The sequence below is a fragment of the Mustela nivalis genome, assembly GCF_964662115.1.
Source record: "Mustela nivalis genome assembly, chromosome: 5".
Taxonomy (NCBI): Eukaryota; Metazoa; Chordata; class Mammalia; order Carnivora; family Mustelidae; genus Mustela; species Mustela nivalis.
This window is the reverse complement of record NC_139024.1, coordinates 117,739,754-117,763,501: the sequence shown is the minus strand read 5'-3', so window position 1 is coordinate 117,763,501 and position 23,748 is coordinate 117,739,754. Positions and strand designations below refer to the sequence as shown.

The following is a 23,748-nucleotide window of genomic DNA, read 5'->3' as shown; positions in this document are numbered from 1 at the left end:
ACCTCAATGTGAAACAGGAATCCATCAAATCCTAGAGGAGAACACAGGCAGCAACCTCTTCAACCTCAGCCACAGCAACTTCTTGCTAGACACATCTCCAAAGACCAGGGACACAAAGGGAAAAATGAACTATTGGGACTTCATCATGATAAAAAGTTTTTGCAGAGCAAAAGAAACAGTCAACAAAACCAAAAGACAACCAACACAATGGAAGAAGATATTTGCAAATGACATATCAGATAAAAGGTTAGTATCCAAGACCTACAAAGAATCTATCAAACTCAACACCCCAAAAAACAAATACTCCAGTCAAGAAATGGGGAGAAGACATAAACAGATACTTCTCCAAAGAAGGCATACAAACGGCCAACAGACTCATGAAAAAATGCTCAATATCACTTGGCATCAGGGAAATACAAATCAAACACACAGTGAGATACCACCTCACACTAGTCAGAGTGGCTAAAATTAACAAGTCAGGAAACGACAGATGTTGGCGAGGATGTGGAGAAAGGGGAACCCTCCTACACTGTTGGCGGGAATGTAAGCTGGTGCAGCCACTCTGGGAAACAGTATGGAGATTCCTCAAAAAATTGAAAATAGGGCTACCCTATGACCTAGCAACTGCACTACTGGGTATTTACCCCAAAGACACAAATGTAGTGATCCAAAGGGCACCTGCACCCCAATGTTTATAGCAGCAAAGTCCACAATAGCCAAACTATAGAAAGGGCCCAGATGTCCATCAACAAATGAATGGATAAAGAAGACATGGTATATATATACAATGGAATACTACTCAGCCATTAAAGAAAATGAAATCTTGCCATTGGCAACGATATGGATGGGATAGAGAGTGTTATGCTAAGTGAAATAAGCCAGTGAGAGGAAGACAATTATCATATGATCTCACTGATATGTGGAATTCAAGAGACAAAACAGAGGATCAGAGGGGAAGAGAAGAAAAAAATAAAACAAGATGAAATCAGAGAGAGAGAGAAACCATAGAAGACTCTTAAGCATAGGAAACAAACTGAGGGTTGCTGGAGGGGAGAGGGGTGGGAGCTGGGGTAATTGGGACATTAAGAGGGGCAGGTGATGTAATGAGCACTGGGTGTCATATATAAGACTGATGAATCACTGACCTCTACCTCTGAAGTTAATAATACATTATACGTTAATTGAATTTTAAAAAATTAAAAAGAAAGAAAGATACCTAACAACACATCTTACCTAAGGGCTAAAGGGACCAGTAAGAGCAATCGTAACTTTTTACCCAAATCTGTTTGTTGTTGGAATTCAGCCTGCTGCCATGTTTCTATAGATAACATTCTTGCACAATATGCAAGAATGCAACAATATGAAAATGTTGCTTTAGTTGTTTTGCAGAGACTTGGTTTCAGTAAAAACACCAGCCAGAACCACTTAGGACCTCCATCCTTCTCTTGGAGCATGTACCAGTGTCTGATGAATAAATATTTGATATAGGAAGGCCTAAAACCCCACCCCAGACTCATAACAAGGGGGCCACTTTCTGATCATGGGTCATATGAAGAGACATGCAGAAGATCTGTAAAGATGCAGACAATGATCGCTTTAACCCTTCAGTTACTTATTAACTCCCTTTATCTGAGTTTGAAATCATGTAACTCCTCTTCCCTACACCCAGATCCTTTTTCATTCACCTTTAAATACCAAGAGTCTCCCCCTTTGAGGAGAGGAATTTGAGGCTTGCCTTCCCTTCTCCTTTGCCTGCCTCTTTTTTCTTCTTTCCGGATAAGCTCTATGCCTAACCTGGGGCCCGAACTCATGACCCCAAGATCAAGAGTCACAATCTCCACCGACCAAGCCAGCCAATCTCCGCTCCTTTGGCTACCTCTTGACTAAAGACTTTTCCTCCTGCGTACTTGGTGTTTCAGTGATTGGCTCTGCTTGCACATGGGTCATATTAACCTGGGTTTGGTCACAAATTTGGTGAGCCAGCTTTGACTTTGGTTCGATGGCCCCAGCCATTAAAGGGAGTATTGTGACAAGTCCAAGCAGCTGCCTAGGCTCTTCATCCTAGGGACCTTCCTTGGGGGTTCCACCCCAATTTGGGTGCACTGACCTTCAGGCGCTGAATTTAACTCTTGTGGCAAGGAAACAGCTTTTGGCTTCTATATGGATAGACATCTCTTTGGTAAGTAACCTCAGAACCAGTGACCAAATGCTTCTTTCTCCCCACCCCCCTAAACCTCCTTCCTCTCCTCCCCCCCCCCCCCACCTTCGGTTCTCTCCAAACTGGGCCTTTGGCTTGGCTCTCATAGCCTTCTTTTTCTTGCTTAAGAAAAGGTTGACGAGGAAGCCATTTATTCAGTTGATAAAGCCTTTTGAGTGGAAATAGAGAATCTTTGTTCACAGAGGTACTCTTGGCTTCATTTGGTTTATTTGTTGCTGTAGCTCGTGTTCTAATTGGAAACTAGGAAATGAAAAATTGATCCCCGGCATGCAGCCCTTTGGGCTATATTCTCAAAAATTGGACAATGTGTAGTTATAAACCTATGAAAAGGAAAAAAGATGATCTTCTTTTGCAACCCTGCTTGGCCACAATATTCATTATGCTCTGGGAAAAAAATAGCCAGTTCATGGATCCTTAGAGTATAATACTATCTTGCAATTAGATTTGCTTTGTAAAAGGGAAGGTAAATGGAATGAAATACCTTATGTTCAGTCATTTTTTGCTTTTGTATCAAAATAAACCAGCTCAGAAAAGATGTAAAATTCTACTTCAATGAACCAATAACACAAAAAAGCCTGTGCTGTTGATTCTCACCAGGGAGAGGAAGAGGATTTATTGACTACTTGGATTAAACTCCTCTATAGCTCTTCCACTCTATGGGGGCACCAAGACTTACTGTCTGTACTCAGTCCCAACAACCTGAGCTCCCAAAGAGCCCAAAACCAAGACCCTCAGCCTCAGGGGACCAACAGCTAGAAATGATCTCCCCTTCTTACACCCTACTCAATTTAGTCAAGGAGCCACTCGTTCCCAGGGAAGACAATATCTGCTAAGGCAAGTCCCAATCCCAGGTTTAGATTGGTGAGGGGGAGGGTTGGGGGATAATCCGTAGGAATGATTTGGGTCCACTGTCTACCATCCACCTTGTATTTGTTTCACTGGAAAAACAATATACCTACTTACAGAGATGACCCCAAGAGGATGGAAAATTCAATCCCATGTATTTTTGCCACCTACAACCCCACTTGGACACATATACAAAATTTGTTAAATATTCTCCTCGCTTCTGAGGAATGCCACATGATGCTAGAAAAGGCGAGGGAAGAAGTTATCGGGCTGCATGCTAAAACTCTCAGTAACTCCCTAAGAGCTAATGCAATGATGCCCGTTCCTACTGTGAATCCCACCTGGAACATCAGTGTTAGAGACCCAGGTAAGCTTGAACACTATCAAGGTGGGATTTTAGCTGGATTGAGAAAGGGAGTCCCTACACGGTGTAAATGTCTTTTATTTTGGTGTAATCCCAATAGTTTAATCTTACCTTTTTTTTCCCTTGCCTGAGGAAAACATATCTAGAAAAATGTTTCTGTGGCTAATGTCAAAGAAATTACAGCCTATGTTTTCTTCGTGTTTTATGGTTTTGGGTCTCACATTTAGGTCTTCAACCCGTTTTGATTTGTTTTTGTGTATAGTGTAAGAAAGTGGGTGTGCCTGGCTGGTTCAGTCAGGGGAGCATGTGACTCTTGATCTCAGCATTGTGACTTTGAGCCTCACACTGGTTGTTGAGACTTTTTAAAAATTCTAATTTATTATTTTATTTTTAAAAAAGATTTTATTTAGTTATGTGACAGAGGCAGACACAGCAAGAGAGGGAACAAGCAGGGGGAGCGGGAGAGGGAGAAGTAGGCTTCCCACTGAGCAGGGGGCCCACTGTAGAGCTCCATCTCAGGACCCTGGGATCTGAGCCAAAGGTGGACACTTAATGATTGAGCCACCCAGGTACCTTAAAATCTTATTTATTTATTTTTTTTTTTAAAGAAACTGATGCAGTTTCAGTCTTCTGCTTCTAAAAATCTTTTTTTTTTTTTTTTTAAAGGAACTAGTGCAATTTAATTCTTCGGCCTGTGCATAGCTATCCAGTTTTCCTAACACCGTTTGTTGAAGAGATGTCTTTTTCCCATTGTATATTCTTGCCTCCATTGTCATAGATTAATTGACTATCTAACCATGGGTTTCTGGACTCTCTGTTCTGTTCCATTGACCTGTGTGTCTATTTTTGTGCCAGTACCATAATGTCTGTTTACTACAGTTTGGGAGTATATCTTGGGATCTGGGATTGTGATACATCCAGACTTGTTCTTTTGCAAGACTGCTTTGGCGGGGGCACCTGCGTGGCTCAGTCAGTTAATCATCTACCTTTAGCTTGGGTCACCATCCCAGGATCCTGGGATGGAGCCCCGTGTCAGGCTCCCTGCTCAACGGGGAGTCTGCTTCTCCTTCTACCCCTTCCCTCTGCTAGTGATCTCTCTCTCTCAAATAAATAAATAATATTAAAAAAAAAAAAAAGATTGGGGCACCTGGGTGGCTCAGTGGGTTACGATCTGCCTTCAGCTCAGGTCATGATCCCAGGGTCCTGAGATCGAGTCCCACGTCAGGCTCTCTGCTCTGCAGGGAGCCTGTTTCCTCCTCTCTCTGCCTGCCTCTCTGCCTACTTGTGATCTCTGTCAAATAAATAAATAAAATCTTAAAAAAAAGATTATTTTGGCTATCCACCGTGTTTTGTGGTTTCGTACAAATTTTAGATTATTTGTTCTAGTTCTGTGAAATATGTTGTTGGTATTTTGATAGGAGCTGCATTAAATCTGCAGATTGTTTTGAGTCATATGAACATTTTAACAATATTTGTTCTTCCAATCCATGAGCATGATATAGCTTTTCATTTGTTTGTGTTTTATAGTTTTCAGAGTACAGATCTTTCACCTCCTTGGTTAAGTTTATTCCTAGGTATTTTGTTCTTTTTGGTGCAATTGTAAATGGGTTGTTTTCTTAATTTCTCTTTTTGCTACTTCATTATAAGTGTATAGAAATGCAACAGATTTATGGGTATTAATTTTGTATCCTGTGACTTTACTGAATTCATTTGTCAGTTCTAGTAGTTTTTTGGTGGAGTCTTTAAGATTTTCTCATATGGTATCATGTCATCTGCAAATAGTGAAATTTTTACTTCTTCCTTACCAATTTGGATGCCTTTTATTTATTTTTCTTGTGTGACTGCTATGGCTAGTAGCTCTAGTACTATGGTGAGTAAAAGTAGTGAGAGTGGACATCCTTGTCTTATTCCTGTCCTTAGAAGGAAAAGCTCTCAATTTTTCCCCCCTGAGTATGATGTTAGCTGTGAATTTTTCATATATGGCCTGTATTATGTTGAGGTATGTTACCTCTAAACCTACTTTGTTGAGGATTTTTCTCATGAATGGATATTTTACTTTGTTCAGTGCTTTTTCTGCATCTATTGAGATGAACAGATGGTTTTTAATCCTTTATCTTGTTAATGTGGTATATCACATTGATTGATTTGTGAATATTAAACTACTCTTGCATCTTTGGAATAAATCCCACTTAATTATGGTGAATAATTTTTAATATATTGTTGGATTTAGTTTGCTAGTATTTTCTTTTTTTATGTTTTTTTAAAGATTTTATTTATTTATTTGACAGACAGAGATCACAAGTAGGCAGAGAAGCAGGCAGAGAGAGAGGAGGAAACAGGCTCCCCGCTGAGCAGAGAGCCCGATGCGGGGCTCGATCCCAGAACCCTGGGATCATGACCTGAGCCGAAGGCAGAGGCTTTAACCCACTGAGCCACCCAGGCGCCCCATTGCTAGTATTTTCTTGAGGAATTTCATATCTGTGTTCATCAAAGATGAACTAGAGCCTATAGCTATCTTCCTTCCTTCTTTCCTTTTCTTTCTATCTTTCTTTCTTTCTCTTTGTCTGGCTTTGGTATCAGGATAATTCTGGCCTTGTTGAATAAAGTTAAAAATTAAACTATTGGGACTACACCAAAATAAAGAGCTTTTGCACAGTGAAGGAAATCACTAACAAAAGAGTTACCTACTGAATGGGAGAAGATATGTGCAAATGATATATCTGATAAACAGTCAATATAGAAAACATATAACTTCTGCACTCTACAAAATATATAGGACTTATACAACTCTACATACACACAGACACACACACACAATTTGATTATAAACAGGCAGAAGACCTGAATAGACATTTCTCAAAAAAACACAGATGGCCAATGGAAACATGAAAAGATGCTCAACTTTATAATCACTGGGAAATGCAAATCAAAACCACAACGAGATATCATTTTACACCTGTCAGAATGGCTAAAATAAAAAACACAAAAAGTAACAATTGTTGGTGAGGATGTGGAGAAAGAAGAGCCCTTGTGCACGGTTGATAAGAATGCCAACCAGGGAAGCCATTGTGGAAAACAGTATGGATGTTCCTCAAAAAATTAAAAATAGAATTGCCATATGATCCAGTAATTCCACTACTGGGTATTTACCCAAAGAAAATGAAAACACTAATTCGAAAAGATACATGCATCCCTATGTTTATTGCAGCATTATTTATAATAGCCAAAATATGGGAGCAAGTCAAGCATCCATCAAAAGATGAACAGATAGAGAAGATATGGGGGCATTTGGGTGGTGCAGTTGGTTAAGCATCTGACTCTTGGTTTCAGCTCAGGTCATGATCTTGGGGCTGTGGGATCGAACCCTGCCTTGGGCTCTGCCCTTAACACAGAGTCTGCTTGACATTCTCTCTTCTGACCATCCCATTTGTGCTCTTTCTCTTTCTCATAAATAAATAAATATTTTTTTAAAAAAGAAAGAAGGGGGGCACCTGGGTGGCTCAGTGGGTTAAAGCCTCTGCCTTCAGCTCAGGTCATGGTCCCAGGGTCCTGGGATCGAGCCCCACATCGGGCTCTCTGCTCAGCGGGGAGCCTGCTTCCTCCTCTCTCTCTGCCCGCCTCTCTGCCTACTTGTGATCTGTCTGTCAAATAAATAAATAAAAATTAAAAAAAAAAAAAGAAAGAAGGTATGGTATATTTATACAATGGAATTAGTCACAAAAAGAATGACATCTTGACATTTGCAACAACATAGATGGACCCAGAAGGTAGGATGCTAAGTGAAATAAGTAAATTTGTCAGAGAAGGACAAATACCATATGATTTCACTCATATGTGGAATTTAAAAAACAGAGATAGGCACCTGGGTGGCTCAGTTGATTAAGCAACTGCCTTTGGCTCATGTCATGATCCTGGAGTCCCAGGATCCAGTCCCACATCAGGCTCCAGCTCCATGGGGAGTCTGCTTCTCCCTCTGACCTTCTCCCTCTCATGCTCTCTCTCATTGTCTCTCTCTTAAATAAATAAATAAAATCTTTAAAAAAAAAAAAAAGAAAAAGGAAACAAACAAAAAGACTCTTAAATACAGAAAAACAAACTGGCAGTTGCCAGAGGGGAGGTGGGGGGTGGGCATCAGTGAAATAGATGAAGGGAATTAAGAGTGCACCTACCTTAGGACACTTGCTTGGTTCAGTTGACGGAGGATGTGACTCTTGATCTCTGGGTCATGAGTTTAAGCCCCATGTTGGACATAGAGATCACTTAAAATTAAAAAAAAAAAAAGAGAGAGAGAGTACACTTATCTCGATGAGCCCTAAAATTGTTGAGAATTGCTGAATCATTAGATCATATACCTGAAAACTAAGATAACACTGTATATTAATTATACTTGAATTAAAAAAAAAAAAAAAGCAATCCCTAAGCAAAAGAGTCTGAATATGTTTTAGGAAATAAAGCAAGGGGCGCCTGGGTGGCTCATTCCTTTATGCGTCTAGCCCTTGATTTTGGGTCCGGTCATCATCTTAGGGGTGTGAGATCATGGGGCTCCACACTGAGCAGGGAGTCTGATTGAGATCCTCTCCCTCTGTCCCTCCCCCTGCTCACTCTCACTCTCAAATAAACAAATACAATTTTCAAAAAAAGGAATGCCCCAAGCTCGCCAGGTCTCTTGAAGAGAAAAGAGCAACAGACAGTACACCAGACATCCAGATTGGCTGACAGTGACCTGGAATGAAGGGTCCAAGGGGTTCCTTGCAAAGCCTGTTCTCATGTCCCATAAGGAACCCCCAAGAAGAGTGAAGGTGGAAAACATACTTACAGACTTACTAATTGCTACTTGGGCCACAGATTCAGGACTGAATTCCTAGCTGTCTCTACTATCAAATCAAACCTTGGCTGTGACAGGAGTTCCTGGGGCACAGTTGACAGAAACCTTCTTACAACCTAGCCCACCGGAAAGAACAAATTCACCTACAACACAGCTTTTTGTCTATGCCTGAATGTTCCGCCCTGTTACAGGGATGTGACTACTAACTAACTGAATGCTGAGGCTACTTTTGCAGCCGGTCGCATGAGTTTAAAAGTACCACCAGACCTAGCCCACGCCTTTCAAGCAATGCTACTACACCAAGGTGAAGTCCTATCATGGCTGCCTGAAGAAGTTATGCAAAAGGCAAGATCAGATGTTTGGGTCGATGGGAAGCATGAGGCAAGCAAAATCGGTGATGCTCATGCATGTTAAACTTTGTGCTGGAGGGGTGCCTTGGTGGCTGAGTGGTTAAGCGTCTGCCTTTGGCTCTGGTCATGATTCCAGGGTCCTGGGATCGATTCCTGCATCAGGGTCCTTGCTCAAGGGGGTGCCTGCTTCTCCTTGTCTCCATCTGCTGCTCCCTCCACTTGCGCTCTCTCTCTCTGACTTAAACAAATAAATAAAATCTTCAAAAACAAACACCTTCGTGCTGGGGTAAAGATTATGAATCCCAGACAATACTCATCAAAGGAACAAGCAAAAAGAAGCATTTAGGCCATTCTCTCTGCCTTCTTGGAATTTGGCCTCATCCGCCCCCTGTTAATCCCCATACAACTCATCTATTTTGCCTCTATAATAATCAGGCAGAGACCAAGGGGCCACTAAGACTAAGACTGAAACTAAAGGGTCCATAACCAGGATATTATCAGGAATATTCCACTAGGTGCTCCCCAGTCTATATACTCTCTAAACAACCTTGTCTGGGGTCTTTAGAAGGTTCACTGTTCTGGATCTAAAGGAGCCTTCTCAGTTCAGATTGCTGTGAATTGTGTGCATTTGAATGGGAAGAGCCCTGAGACTCAGAGTAAGCCACAATATTGCTGGACAGTCCTTTCCCAAGGCTTTAAAAACTCTCTCACCATTTTTGGGCAAGTTCTCGCTAAAGACCCAAGAAACCTCTAATCAGAGCTGGGGACTCTCCTCCAATTCATGGATGGTATATTAATTGCTGATTAAAACAACACAGTCTTCACACTTTGGTACTATTTTGACTCCAGACTTTTTAGCTGAGGGAGGTTACAAAGTTTCAAGGAAAAAGGCCCAAGTCTCCCAACCCACGATGAAATACCACGGTTTTGGGCTTTCCACAGGACAAAGAAATCTGCTTCTTGATAGAAGGGAGGCTCTAGCCCAAGTGGCAGTCCCTCCCACCCAGGAGACAATTGTGCAGGTTTCCAAGAATGAGTGGGTTTTGTTGAATTTGGATACATAACTGTGTTTGGCCTGGTAGCTAAGCCCCTTTAGGAAGCACTACAAGGGAGAGGGAAGCCTCTTGACTGGACTGGAGAATGTCACAAGGCCTTTTGGATTACCAGAGAAAAGTTGTTAACTGCCTTTGCATTAGGCATTCTGGATATTAAGAAACCTTTTGAGCTGTTTGTTCATGAATGACAAGGAATTAGCTTTGAAGTCTTGACCCCAAATCTCGTCTGCACAAGATCCATTGCTTATTTCTCAAAACATTTGGACACTGTCACCAAGGGATGGCCTGCCCACTGAAGAGCCATGGCTGCCGCCTGATCTGGTACAAGAGGCAGAAAATTTTACTTTGGGCCAACCTACCACTGCCTACACTCCACCCCCCCCCCAACACCCATGTGCTTTCCTTCCTAGAGCAAAAAGGGAAATATTGGTTAACATCTGGAAGATTGGGCAAATGTCAAGTCATTTTACTAGATAACCCCAAAGTTACTTTGAAGGTTGTCTCCATTTTAAATCCTCCCACTTTGCTACTCGTTAGCACGAGGAATCCATTTATGATTGTATTCAAAGAACTGAAGACGCTCATTCCAGCTGTCTGGACCTAACTGATATGCCACTGTAGGATCCTGACATGGAAATATTCACTGATGGAAGCTGCTTCACGGACCAAGGACAACAGAAAACTGGATTTGCAGAGATTACCAGCCAAGGAAGTTTGGAGGTAGGAACTCTTCCACCAGAGACCTCCACTCCAAAGGCAGAACTCATTGCCCTCACAAGGGCCCTTCATTTAGGAAAAGGAAAAAAAAGGATAACTATATATACTGACTCTAAATATACTTATTAACTCCAGGAAATAAAGAAATCAGTTACCCCCAAGAAGTTCTGAACTTGTTAACTGCAGTAATGAAACCGAAAGGAACTGGCAGTAGTTCATTGTCCAGAACATCAGAAGCCTAATTTTAGAGCTCAAAGAAACAATCTGGCTGACCATGCCACCAAGGTGACAGGCTCTATGAAGACTCCAAGAACCTCTATGATGACTTTGGTGCCAGACGTAGAGTTAAATAAATGCCAATCCAAATATTTCTTGAAAGACCTGAAAAGAGCTAAGGAATGGAGATTTGGGTACAATGCTGTCATAAAAGTCAACTGCAAATATAATGAATAAGGAATATTCCTTATTCCAGAACATCTTATGGAAGAAATAGTCATATTCACCAAAGCACTGTTATGAGCAAGATGTTACTCTTTAGTGGGTCCAAACATATACTGTGGGACCCAAACTCCAGAGAATTATCTAAAAGACTGTCCAGAAATGTGACATTTGTGTTAAGAACAACCCTAGGACTAGGCCCCCACCAGTTCTAAACCAAGTTATAACCAAGTTACAAAACTTGCGGGCACCAGTCAGTAGAGCATCCAACACAATCTTGGGGGTGTGATTTCAAGCCGCACGTCGGTTGTAGACATTCTTTAAACATATACATACATACATACATACATACATACATGCATACATAATAGATATAAATAAACAACTTAGAAACATTGAACCTGGAGAGAATAAGCAGATAGTCTTCACCATGACATGGAGAGTAACAGATGATTTTCAATATTTGCTAGTATTTGTAGACATTTACAAGGTGGGTGAGGCCTTCCCATGCTGTTCAGAGAAGGCCTCAGAAGTTGTCAAAATACTTTTTTTTTTAAATTTATTTAAGTAATCTCTACACCCAACGTTGGTTTTGAACTCATGACCCTGAGATCAAGAGTTAGATGCTCTACCAATTGAGCCAGCCAGGCGTCCCCTGTCAAGACACTTAAAAAAAATTTTTTTTAAAGATTTTTATTTATTTATTTGACATAGAGAGATCACAAGTAGGCAGAGAGGCAGGCAGAGTAAGAGGAGGAAGCAGGCTCCCCGCTGAACAGAGAGTCTGACACAGGGCTTGATCCCAGGACCCCGAGATCATGACCTGAGCTGAAGGCAGAGGCTTTAATCCACTTAGCCACCTAGGCACATCTGTTAAGACATTTTAAGAAAAATCATTGCCAGGTTTGGATTGCCACTAACAATTCAGAGTGCCAGTGGAGTGGCATCAGTGTCTAATGCCTTGGGCTTTCAATGGAAACTACACATTTCCCAGAGACCAAAAAAAAGCAAGAAAAATTAACCACATACTTTAAAAGACTTTAGCAAAGATCTGCCAAGAGACCAACTTAACTTGGGAAGAAACCTTGTCAGTTGCCCTACTTCGGTTACGAGTGGCCCCTAGAAGTGGGCCAGGTTTAAGCACCTGTGGAATGTTAGTTATATGGAAGACCCTTTCTAAACTCTTGTCATGGCTTAGGAGTAGGAACTCCAAAGAATCCACAGGTGCCCTCTACCCTGTTGGCAAGGAGAACATAGAGAAGAACATAGAGGAGAAGAGTCCTACTTGGACCATCAAGTCTCTGAGGGACCGGAGACTGCTATTTAGAAGAAGTGGTCCCAGAAACCAATCGATAAGGAAAAAATAGCCTGTGACCTACTAATAGCTTATACATGATGAATGTTATTCCTTCTCCCTTTGCACTTTTCTATTGTTCACGACCTCTCAAGCTTGAAATGATAATTCCATGATTAGGATTTCTCAAACATTGGCCAAGGCTGACAGTCTTTCTCACTGCTCAAGATGTCATCCTAAGCCCCACTCAGTGCAAGTCCATGGCAACCCAGTAGTAATACCTATTGCCAGTCTTTCCCTGCTCACTAATTCTTCAATACCTCTAAACCAACTCACGCCATTGGCTTAGAGAGTCAGGTTAATCAAGTCGGCCTCCCTCCCTACTCCCATCCCGTTTCTTCTTACCTACCCCAAAGCATGAAGTCTCTCTCATTCAGTGATTGGAATCCACCCCAAGAAGCTTGCGATTCTCCTTAGGCTTACAATATAACCAGAACACTTGACAACTCACCTCTTGTAAAATTAATCGAACCTTTTTCCTTTCACCACCTTCCAGAGACTTTTGGGAAAGACACTTTTAACAAGAGTTACTTGTCTTACAATACTGAGAACAGAAAGAACCTGGCCATTTGGAGCAATCACATCTCTCTCTGAACTCCTTCTTACCAATTACATTAAACATAACCATACTTCTTGGTTTCAGACAATGCCTCAGTGATCCTGCAAAATGAAAGTACTCACTCCCACACATTGACAAATGCTATGTGTACCCCCTAGGTTATTTTTTCCTTGTAGATATCACCATTTCCCCTGGGGATATGAATATTTGAATGGCTGGAGCATGGGAGGTCTTTTAGGACTTTTGGTCACATTTTTTTCTATATATAATTCCAGTAAGGTTAGTCACTGGACTAGTTCTTTCAAATTGTTCTATAGGTTTAAAAGGAGAAGCCACAAGATATTCTGATTATCTTCCTGGAAATCAGGAAGATGTACTCTGTCTGGTACATGTTTGGGAGAACATTATTGCCATGGTGCGGGATGGCATCACATGAACATATGATTGGAATCCTTTCAGTAACTTTAGGGATCATATCAAATGAAACTGACAAAGCCGTGACAGCCCAAGAAAAAACCTTCGGCCCTCTAGCAGCAGTAATCTTAGATAATAAAATTGCTTTAGGTTATTTTTTTTTTTTAAGATTTTATTTATTTATTTGACAGAGGGAGATCACAAGTAGGCAGAGAGGCAGGCAGAGAGAGAGGAGGAAGCAGGCTCCCTGCTGAGCAGAGAGCCCGATGCGGGACTCGATCCCAGGACCCTGAGATCATGACCTGAGCCGAAGGCAGCGGCTTAACCCACTGAGCCACCCAGGTGCCCCGCTTTAGGTTATATTTTAACAAAACAAGAAGGTGTTTATGTGCTAGCTAATTCATCATACTTCGTTGGAAGTTGAAGTTCATCTTGACAAAACAAGAAACAAGCTCCTTGGCTACAACAAATCTCCCTTAAAGCCCCAAGCCCAGATTTTGACTGGTTTTCAGGGTTATTTTCTCAAAATCCCCAAGGAAATAGATCAGTTTTACAGGTATTTCTAATTCTCCTTCTTTGCTACTTTATCATAAAGTATTGTATAGCATGTGATACAAGAGCTAGTAACCAAAGTACAAAATTTTGGTAATGTAGAATGTTGAGTGTCAACCTGAAACTAAGGACTATCATTATAGTCCTCATATCATATTTGAATGATTGATTGATTGATTGATTTAACAGAGTGAGAACACAGCAGGGGGACTAGGAGAGGGAGAAGCAGGCCTCCTGCCGATTGGGGAGCCGGATGCAGGGCCCGATCCCAGGACCCTGGAATCACAACCAGAGTCAAAGGCAGATGCTTAACAGCCGAGCCACCCAGGTGCCCCAGGAATATTATTTTTTTAAGTAGGCTCCATGCACAACGTGGGGTCCAACCCGGGGGTTAAACTCATGGCCTTGAGATCAAGACCTGAGTTGAGATCGAGTTGGATGCTTAGCTGACTGAGCCATCCAGGTACCCCAGGAATATTTCAAATGAATGCAAAATGTTCTACTCTTCTAACCCTGACCTCTGTCCCATTTTAGCAAGAAGTAGCTGGAATGGTGTCATCCCAATTCCCTTGAGAATGAGACATGATCAAAAGATACTGGGGTATTGAAACCAGTAACCACAGGGTTAATGGGACTAATAAACTAACTATTTGGCTCTTTTTTTTTTTTTTAAGATTTTATTTATTTATTTGACAGACAGAGATCACAAATAGGCAGAGAGGCAGGCAGAGAGAGAGGAGGAAGCAGGCTCCCTGCTGAGGGACCCAGGACTCTGGGATCATGACCTGAGACAAAGGCAGAGGTTTCAACCCACTGAGCCACCCAGATGCCCCACTATTTGGCTCTTTTAGATTTTTAGTTCTTCCTCTCATTTGGTGGCCTCCAAATAGGGGGGGTTCGTTTGGCTTTCTTGGCCTCTTTTTTGTGCTTAGGAAAATATTGATTAGGAAGCCATTTGGTTCAGCGATTGGAGCTCTGACTTTTAGGAAGGAGGTCCTCTGGGCTTTATTTGGTTTATTTGTTGCTGCAGTTTTCATTTCTTTGAATAAAACCAGCCTTGTTCTAACTGGAAGATGGGAAATGACAACCAACATGCAGCCCTTTGGGCCGTATTCCCCAAAACTGGTCAATGTTTAGTTATGAACCTATGAAAAGGAAAAAGATGATTTTTTTTTTTTTTTTTTTTTTTTTGCAACACTGTTTGGACACAATACTCTTCAGACTCTGGAGGAAAATGACCTGAAAACAGATACTTGAATTATAATACCATCTTACAACTGATTTCTTTTCCAAAAGGGAGATATTGGGGGATGCCCGAGGTGGCTCAGGTTGTTAAGTGTCTGACTCTTGCTTTCTTCTCCGGTCATAATCTGAGGGTTGTGGGATTGAGCCCTGGGTGGGGCTTCCCGCACTGGGAATGAAGCCTGGTTAAGAACCTCTCCCCTTGGGGCGCTGCTTTGGGCTCAGTTGTTGAGTGCTTCAGCCTTTGACTTGGATCGTGGTCCCAGGATCCTGGGATCGAGCCTCACATCAGGCTCCCTGCTCCATAGGAAGCCTACTTCTCCCTCTCCCTCTGCCACTGCTTGTGTTTCCTCTATTGCTGCTGTGTCTCCCTCTGTCAAATAAATGAATAAAAACTTAAAAAAAAAAAAAGACTCTCTCCTCTTCTTCCCCCACCCCTCCCACCCTATCTATGCATGTGTATGCATGCTCTCTCTTAAAAAAGAAAGAAAAAAAATATATATATATATATGCGATATTTGGAAATTGGACCTTTACTGTCCTCTCCATAAATATTAGTCAAACAAAAGCTCTAAGATTTTGTTACCATCTTGGTTATCTATCTGTGTGTGTGTTCCCATATGTTGTAAATGTGAGATATTTTCTCTACTTCTGGATGGTATTACAAATTAATTTGTAAAAGAACTTTATTTAGTTGGTTTTCAAACCAACTAAACTTCAAGCAAGTGCTTATAAGAATTGGGCATTCTAAAACTCAGAAAGATAGTAACTAACCCAAATGTTTTTCAAGTTCATGTGATCTGGGAAAATATTTGGTATTAAAACTAATTTAAGGTTGTTGGTTTAATTAAAGTAGACATATTTTAGACTTATCAGCATTAAATATAAAACTTTTATTCTGCTGTGCTTACTGAAAGTCAAATGAGTTTGTGTTATCTCTATTGCAAAACTTGTCAGGAAAGAAAGAAAAAACTTAGGATAATAGTTAACTTTTTCTACTGCCTTATAAAGTTTAATGGGTAATCTAAACATAATTGTTGAGAACAAATGAACGGATGTAAATAAGATAAACAGGTATATAGGTAAACTTTTAAATAGCTTTAAAAATATTTGATAACCTGAAACTTTCAGGTTTTGCTCAGTTAAATAGTAAGTAAAGTTAGATTCATTAATATCCACATAATTTTTTTAAAGATTTTGTTTATTCATTTGAGAGACAGCATGAGCAGTGGGAGAGGTTGGGGGTGGGGAGGGGAGTGGGAGAGGGAGAAGCAGTCTTCCGGCAGAGCAGGAAGCCTGATGTGGGCCTTGAGCCCAGGATTCTGAGATCATGACCTGAGTTGAAGGCAGGTGCTTAACTGACAGATACATCCAGGTGTCCCAGATCATTTCTAATTAAGACAAATTAATAAAACATAGGTTTACTGCTTTTGGCTCCCTATTACAGAAAAACTAAAGATATTTGGGTCTATTAGTAAAGATGTTTTATGTCATGCTGAGAAATTTGCTATGTGAAATGGGGGCACCTGGGTGGCTCAGTGGGTTAAGCCTCTGCCTTTGGCTCGGGTCATGGTCCCAGGGTCCTGGAATCAAGCCCGCATCGGGCTCTCTGCTCAGCAGGAAGCCTGCTCCCCCCTCTGTCTTTGCCTGCTGCTCTGCCTACTTGTGATCTCTCTGTCTCTCTCTGTCAAATAAATAAGTAAAGTCTTTCAAAAAAAAATTATGAAATGTATTCATAAATTAGCCAATCTAAAGAAATGCCAGTATATTAGTTCACAACTGCTTCCTTCTTCGCTTTCACTAGAAAATAAGTTTTCTAAGAATTAAGAGTTAAAGTTTTTTGTTTTGTTTTGTTTTGAAAGAGAGAGAGAGAGAGAAAGAGAGCGTGAGCAAGCAGTGGGGAGAGGCAAAAGGAGGGGGAGGGAGAGAATCTTCAGCAAGTTCCACACCAGAGATTTTTCTTTATCTTTAAGGTAACCAGCCTAGAAAAACAAAGTTTCTGTTTTGTCTCTATGTTAGGTCTTTGATCACTTAAGAAAGCTAAATCTTCTCAGTATTAAAAAAGCTGTTTTGCTAACAACAATGTATCCCTCTGTATTTGCCGTTAGACTCTCTTAAGGTCTCCTTGGTTAAATAGATAATTAAGTTTTGTAATAATCTGTAATGCCATTAAGGCATGTGCTTTAAAACCTTCTGATATTTGGGGGGCACCTAGGTTGCCCAGTTAGTTGGTTAAGCATCTGACTCTTGATTTCAGCTCAGGTCATGATCTCGAGTCATGAGACTGAGCCCCACATCAGGTTCCACACTCAGCGCAGAGTCTGCTTGAGATTCTCTCTCTTCCTCTCCCTCTGCTCCCCACCCCCACCCGGAGCATGGTCTCTCTTTAAAATAAACAAAAACAAAACCCTTCTGATCCTGAGACATTTGCCAAAATTCAAATTTTAAACAAAGTCATGATGAATTAGGCTTGTTTATTTGGTCCGTTATATTACATGGGAAGCATTGTCAAACAGGATAATAAACCTTCTTAGGTTACACTGTAGGAGAGAATGCTATAACTATTGTATAAATTATATAAAGTTCCTAAGGTTTTGATATGTCCTGGTATAAAGTCATCACTTGTAATTCTAATTATTGAAGCATTATGTGTCAGAGAAATAACCAGATTTCCTTGTCACCTGCATTATAATGAACTCTCATCATATCTTTAGCCATGGCCATTTGGAGTCTTTTGTTTTTTACAGTTATTGTTTTAATCTGATACTCTTGCACATGTGTTTCAGCTTCAAGGAGATTCATGGAAAGGACTTTTGATGAATACAGGCTTTTGATACCTTTAGGATCATATAACTAAGCTGAATAAGAATTTCCAGAACTAATAGAGAAACTGCACTCAAACAGAACAAGAATTAATAACATGAGACTGAATGAATCGAGAAAAGATGATGATATTTTTTTATGACTCTTATTGAAACATTGCTGGTTCTCCAATGTTTCCTCTTCTGGATTTAAGAAAATTTTTGCTCCTAAGTTATCTGTGACTTACAGATATTGGGTGAAATAGTCTTTTGTAAACAAATATGGAACATTTTTCTCCCTATCTGATCATCCCCAAAATTTTGGAAACTCTGAGTATTCTTACTTTCATGGCAATCAGTGGGTTTTGTTTTGTTTTGTTTTAGGATTTTATTTATTTATTTCATAATTTTTATTTTTAGATTTTATTTATTATTTGGCAGAGAGAGACACAGTGAGAGAGGGAACCCAAGTAGGGGGAGTGGGAGAGGGAGAAGCAGACTCCCCGCTGAGCAGAGAGCTTGACGCAGGACTTGATCCCAGGACCCTGGGATGATGACCTGAGACAAAGGCAGACGCTTAATGACTGGGTCACCCAGGTGCCCCTTTCCTGGCATTTAATTATCTGTATAAGTTCAATAAGAATTTGTTCTCCTTGTAAAAGGACACCATTGGAAACACTGTTCATAGTACTAAGGGTTTGACTGGAATGTCATATTTGAGGGAGACACACGGACAGCTTTCAGGATCTAAGATTGACTTTACACAGCCAGTGAAGCCCCTTTGAAAATTTCAGCCTGGTACCTTGCTTAGGAGGCCACTCAGGACTCAGACTCTGGATTTACAATTTGCCGCAACCGCTAAACTGTTTTTCTTTTGTTTCCATAGGAATATTTCTATTTTATTTTATTTATTTGAGAGAGAATGTGTGTGCATGTGCATGCGAGTGAGAAGGGGAGCAGAGGGACAAGCAGACTCCGTGGTGGAGTGCAGAGTCAGAGGCAATACTTGCACCCAGGACCCCAAGACCAAGACCCAAGCAGAAACCAAGAGTCAGATGCTTAACTGACTAAGCCACCCAGGTGGCGTGGCCATGGGAATGTTTCTTCTTCATTATCTGATTGCCTCTACAATATAGGCCTGAGAGCCCACGTGCAGGACCACCTCCTAAGACGAGACAGCTCTTTATTTTTATTTTTTAAAAGATTTTATTTACTAATTTGACAGAGAGACACAGCGAGAAAGGGAACACAAGCAGGGGGAGTGGGAGAGGGAGAAGGAGAAGCAGGCTTCCCACTGAGCAGGGAGCCCAACGTGGAGCTCGATCCCAGGACCCTGGGATCATGACCTGAGCTGAAGGCAGATGCTTAAAAACTGAGCCATCCAGGTGCCCCAAGACAGCTCTTTAACTGAACTGACCTATTCTCATAGGGCGCCCACTTTGTACCTAAGGTCCAGAGCAGAACACTGAAACTCTGGCTACGAGGAACAATGTTGATCTGTGGTGTCTTCATAAGAAAAAAATCTTGGTTGAAAGGGGGATCTTCCCATGACTTCTAACCAACCCTGGGCTTATCTAGGTCTTGACCATTGGAGAATAGGAGAGGTCTACTTACTAGGGAATTTGGTTACCCCTTTCTCTGTTCACAATTCCAGGGAATTTTTCAACTTTTTATTGAGCAAAAAGGGAATCGACGCTAGATAGGGACTACCTGCCTGATTATCAGGAGGATGGATCTTGGGAGAACATTTTTAGCTGACCTACAAAACTGCTCTTGGCCACTGTTGCCCAACAAAAAAGAGTAAATTAATTAGCCAAGGTAGTGCTTGATAATCACATCGCTTTGCACTATATTCTTGCAGAACAGGGTAAAATGCCACTGCTAACACAGCTTGCTGTGTTTATATTAACACTTCTACTGCTATAAAAACTAAAATCTCGTTTAGATAAAATCAGAGAGCAAGCCACTTGGCCATAGCAGATCTCCCTAGAGGTGCCTGGAGAAAGTGATTGGTTTACTGGACTCTTTTTTTTTCTTTTTCTTTTTTTCTTTTCTGGATTCCCCAAGGGATTTGGTCAATGTTACAAGGACAACTAAGATTTGGGTTATCCATATTTTTCATTTCATTAATTGGATATGTACTAATCAAATGTGCTTTCCAGTGTTGTTCTAAAATGGCCAGAGAAGGAACTAATATCTTGGTCATATAGAAGGTACATGTGAAGCCAAGGACCACGGAATATCTCCAAGTACAAAGTTGTTTCATCCCTCAAACCCTCGAACTGCACCCTTTCTAGGAGGAAGTAGCCAGAGCAGTCATTGTCCCAATTCCTTCAAGATTGAGGAATAGATCATAACTCGGGGGGACTGAAAATGTGCCCTGTAGGATTAATAAGATTAAGACTAACAGGAAATTAAAAGCTTGTTTTTCAGAGACCTGTCTCTCCCTAATCGGCTATTGTTTCTTCTCAGACCCCACGACAAACCCAGTAACTGTTTCTGTAGAGGCCTGGACTCGCATTAATGAAGGTCACTGATGTGGTTTCGACCTGTGAACAGCAATGCCCTTCCCAGAGATAATGAGGCTAAGATCCCATCCAGCTTATAATGGCCTTCAGAGCATAGCCCCTCTTGTCCTACAGATGACCGCCTGACCTCAGGGGCCAAATTTTGCCTCATTTCAAAGCTACATCTCCACCCACCAATGCACATGGGATGTATGTTACATGTATGTTTGCTTAATGCCATCCTCCATCTTTCCTCATAAGTTTCCCTGCCCTTTGCATCAATATGTATGTAAACCCACCCCTAAGATTATAAACATTTGTTCTAATCTCACTTGGGGAAAAGATTTGAAGCCAGCCGTCTGTCTCCACTTTTTGCTGCCTCTCGAATAAATCTTTTCCCTGCTGTATACTCAAGGTCTCAGTGATTGGCTTTGCTACATGTTGGGCAGACGAACTTGAGTTCATTGATGCTATTTGCAGTTGTTTATGGAAATCAACTTTCAGTTAATTAAAGTTGTAAATTTACAAACAGATTTTCTTCAGTTTTTAAGTTTAGCTTGCAGAACTTTGATGTTCTATTTAGAAATCTTGTAATTTTCATACAAAAATAAAAGAAATAACTCATTCCTTGATTAATGTTCAATTAGCCCATGGGCTTGACACATTACATTTTCTTGAACGTTACTCTTGCCATTTACAAAGTTAGCTAATTAAATTCTCTTACATATTTAAATTACATTTACAAATTTAATATACTTGATTTTTTCAAGCACTTCAAATTCCTCATAGGGCCTATTTACAAGTCAAACAAGAAAAAATCTTAAGCATGTAAATGACTCTCATAGACCTAATATTTCAAGCTTTTAAATGTGTCAAATCAAGTTATCTTAAGGATTTCAATATTGTTTACAAACATAATCAAATTATCCTATACCTTTCAGCTTCAAGTTACAAGTCAAAAATCAATTACACAATTCAATCTGAAACCACAAAACTAATCTCTCAGATTCTCTAGTATGCCAACTTCTCTTAAATATTACACACACATTAAAAACACACACAGAGACTATCTCAGTCTTCAGAAATCTTTTCCCTTAAGGGGGCATCTGGGAGGCTCAGTCTGTGGAGCATCTGACTCCTGGTTTCTGCCCAGGTCATGTTCTCTGGGATCCAGCCCCGCACTGGACTCCTCACTCAGCAGGGAGTCTGCTTGTTCCTCTCCCTCTGCTCTTCCCCCTGCTCACCCTCACTCTCTCAAATAAATAAATAAATAAATAAAATCTCAGAAAAAGACAAAACTCTTTTCCCTAGGGGCACCTGGGTCACTTAGTCATTAAGGGTCTGACTTTTGATTTTGGCTCAGGTCAGGATCTCTGGGTCTTCTCTGAGATAAAGCCACCCTTCCGGGTCTGTGCTGATTAGGAAGTCGGTTTAAGATTCTCTCTCTCCCCTTTCCCCAACTCACACACTCTCTCTCTCTCTAAAACAAAACAAAACAAAACAAAACAAAACAAAACAAAATATCTTTTCCCTAACCTTACACAATAAAGTAACATTATGGACTTCTATTTTTATAGCATTTTCCTTCCCAAGGTGGTAAAAATGTTTTCTGTTCATAGTTTTCTTGCCACAATTCTACAATCACCTTATTGATTTGTCCCTACAATGAAAGAAAAGTCTGATAATTACCCTTCTAAATGTAAACCTAGATTTAAACAAAACTTATCAGTGTATTAATTTATATTATTTATCTATGCAAAGGAACAAAACAACACTTACAATAGAGCGAATGATGTAACCGACTATTACCTTATACCATCCTGTTCTTTCTGCATATACTTCATTTTTTGCTTCATCTGTAAAATGGTCATAGCAATTTCTGTCTTAGAAAGCTGCACAGCCAAACAAGACATCTGTCATAAGCGCAATAACTCAACATATGTTCATTTCTTCCTTTCTCCTTTTCTGACACCACAATCCTTCCCCCAAACTCAGATTAAAGTGGAAAAATTCTAGGGTCTTTCCTTCTTCTAAGCGTAAAGGGCAGGCAACTCTGTGAAACAAAAGAAAAATGACTTTCTCCGGAGAGGTGCCCCCTTCCTCACTCTGATCCCTCCACTGTCCACAGTGGGATTTTGAAATAATTTACTGCTTTAAAAAATAGAAAATTAGGGGTGCCCATCTGGCTCAGTTGGTGGAACATACAACTCTTGATTTCAGGGTTATGGGTTCAAACCCCATGTTGGGCATAGAGATTACTTTAAAAAAATAATGTATATATTTGTATCTCATATTTAAAGGATATGTTAAGGATTTTAAGATCATGTGAAGACAATCTGTTCCATTATGCTATACACTACACTATATATCTCCATACACCCAGGAGGATTTCCCCACACCCTTACCAGGACAGCACTTGGCTTTGAGCCTACACACAACCCTTCTCTTACATGGCTCAGTAGCAGCATTATTCAGGTTCCTGGAAACCTTGTTCTTTCTCAGCAGACATGGGAATCCACATCTCTAAACCCCACCCAGGGCTTCCCTCGTGCTCTGATTCACAACATCCACAATTCCGAGATGCAAAGCATGTCAAATTCACCCTGCCTTTCCCTGGTGTGGTTCACCTGAGAATTTAGCAAGAAAATGTTCCCATGCTGGAGGAAGCCTTACCATCTGCTGGAAATGAACTGGAGAAGCTGCCCTCAGTAAGGTCCGAGATAAGGGGGTCAGATCAAAACATGGTAAGTTTGGTGAGTGCAGCTCCTGGGGAAGTCCATCATCACAGAAGTCTGAACTTTGCAAAAGGAGTTTCACCCTGGATGCGATGCAGCAGGCAACTTTGAAGAACTGTCTTCATGTTGTGTTCTTAGCCAAAGCTAGGAAAAGTTGAGGCATTAGGCACCAGGAATGATTCCAAGATTGCAGAGCAAGAAAGGAGATGAATGGAACTGAGAGGTATCGTGATTTGTCTGTCGATTTCAACAATGAATGCCCAAATGTTACGCTCCAGATGTCATACACGCCTCTACATCCTCACAAGCATCCATTTGGTTGCCAAATCTCAGGTGGAGGGAGACTGTGGCTTTAATCCCTTCAGCCATTAAGTGACTTCTCAGAAAAATCCGGTTTCGGCTCACATTAGTTCAGTACCTGATCTGGGTCTTGTGACACTGCCCTTCTACTGGCTCATTCAGAGTTTGCTGGGGATCTGCTACCAGCCGTGTGCTCAATAGGCTAGATCACTGCTTTTTGTTCCCTTATTATCTGGTGGGCTGAATCCTCTCTCCCTCCCCCACCCCCTGCATTTTTAATATGCCACTAGTTTGGTGTTCACCTTTTTTTTTTTTAAGATTTTATTTATTTATTTGACAGACAGAGATCAAAAGCAGGCAGAGAGGCAGGAAGAGAGAGAGGGGGAAGCAGGCTCCCTGCCGAGCAGAGCCCAGAGGTGGGGCTCCTTTCCAGGACCCTGAGATCAGGACCTGATCTGAAGGCAGATGCTT

The 23,748-nt window shown here is 41.0% G+C and overlaps 1 long non-coding RNA gene across 1 annotated transcript; it reads right to left on the bottom strand.

Moving 5' to 3' along the window:
• Positions 1-7,150: 7,150 nt before the first annotated feature.
• On the bottom strand, positions 7,151-22,372 carry LOC309865735. Its single transcript, XR_014312251.1, has 3 exons — positions 22,022-22,372; positions 7,598-7,687; positions 7,151-7,461 (listed from the first exon to the last, which is right to left on the bottom strand). It is a non-coding gene; the product is annotated as an uncharacterized lncRNA (long non-coding RNA).
• Positions 22,373-23,748: the final 1,376 nt, after the last annotated feature.